At 33.1% G+C, this 1,588-nt stretch overlaps 1 protein-coding gene across 1 annotated transcript in view; it reads left to right on the top strand.

Annotated features, from left to right (window-relative positions):
• Window positions 1-1,588, top strand: part of SNX7 (sorting nexin 7) — a gene marked incomplete at its 3' end in the record, with an annotated part of 81,395 nt that overhangs the window by 38,331 nt on the left and 41,476 nt on the right. The gene's annotated exons all lie outside the window — the stretch shown is intronic.

A 1,588-nucleotide genomic window follows, 5' to 3' on the forward strand; every position in this document is an offset into this window, starting at 1 on the left:
TTTTTTTGCTGGTTTTATAAGACATTTGTACAAAAATAGGTTAATGTTTCTATACACATTTTTTCTAATTAATATAAAAATCTTTACAAAGGAAGTATCTTTGTTTTCAAGTTTAATCCCTTCCTTAAAATACTTTATTATGGAAATTTTCAAACAAATATAGAACTTACAATACAAGGGTGTTTTCAAAAAGTTCGTGTAAAAATGGAATTAAAAGATAATACAAATGTTTCCATGAACATCATACAATGAGCTCTCATACAGCCATCTCTGGGCTTCATTAATCCTCAAAAATTTGCCCAATTTTTTTCATCTATCTTTTCTCCCATTTTTTTTTTCTGAAGTATTGTAATGCAAATTCTAGATATTGTATTATTTTACCCACAGTATCTTACTGTTTATGTTTTATTATCTTAATGTATTTTCAGAGTAATATTATCAGATCAGAATTATTATTCTCTTTTTTAAATTGAGGAAGAGACTTGGAAGGTTGAGTAGTTTGCCTAGGTTTCTATAGCTCTTGAAACCCAGAAGTAAGATTGGAAGTGATGCTATCTCTTGCTTGAACCAGACCATACTGTCTCTCAGCAAGTATGGAAGTGAGAAAAACTGACTATTACTCTAGTTAACTTTTGCTGAGGACTCTATGAAAGATGCTTTCTTCATCTTTCTTTTAATTTAAGGATTTATATTGGTACTGAGTGCAATATTGAGTACACTTACATCAGGTGAGTGGGGGAGTCCTTGAAATCCCCCTGTAAATCTGCAGTATTGAACTCTCCCTCGCTCTCTCCCAGCCAAGGACTCTGCATCTCTCCTTCCTGCTTTAATTTTCTACCCAGCTTTACTCATTTTATAACATAATATATGATTTTGTAGTTGGTTTTCTTTCTCTCCCTCTCCATAATCTAAACACCTTAAGGGCAGGAATTTTTGATTTGTTCCCTGATGCATTCCCAGCCCTTAGAACAGTGCCCGGAATGTGGTAGTCACTCAGTACATATTTAGTGAATGAACGAATGATGAATGAATGAATGGAATTTGCAGTGACTACTCTGATTCGTGAAAACATATTAAAGGCTTGAAGCAAGAAGTCTTTACTAAATCAGACTTTGGGCAGAACACGGAGACTTCATTAAAAAGTGATATGAATTATCCTCGTGTTCCATGTCTATGTGTATTCTTCAAACTGAAATTCTGTTCTCCTAAGTAGAAGGTGAGTGGGAAGGTGGGCTGCTGTGGACAGAGTAGTAGATAGGACTTTGTGAGAGAGAATAATAGAAAACATAGAACAAGTGACACTAGTGCTCGAGGGAAAGTCATCTTTATTTTGACTTCAAGATGAGGAGAAAGGAGGGAACTTAAGATTAATTAACCTTTTCCATCTAGTAGGAATTATATATACACATACACACACTTATATATATATATATATATTTATATACATATAAAATTTTTAAAGAGTCAACTGGAGGAGCAAAAGAAAAACAGTGGGCACACATATAAAAATTGTAATTGCATCTTTTGAACTTTATTTTTATTTTTATTTTTTTGTCTTTTGTCTTTTTTCCGTGTCCGGCAATGGATC

Source organism: Galeopterus variegatus, unplaced genomic scaffold (assembly GCF_000696425.1).
Source record: "Galeopterus variegatus unplaced genomic scaffold, G_variegatus-3.0.2 Scaffold7639, whole genome shotgun sequence".
NCBI lineage: Eukaryota > Metazoa > Chordata > Mammalia > Dermoptera > Cynocephalidae > Galeopterus > Galeopterus variegatus.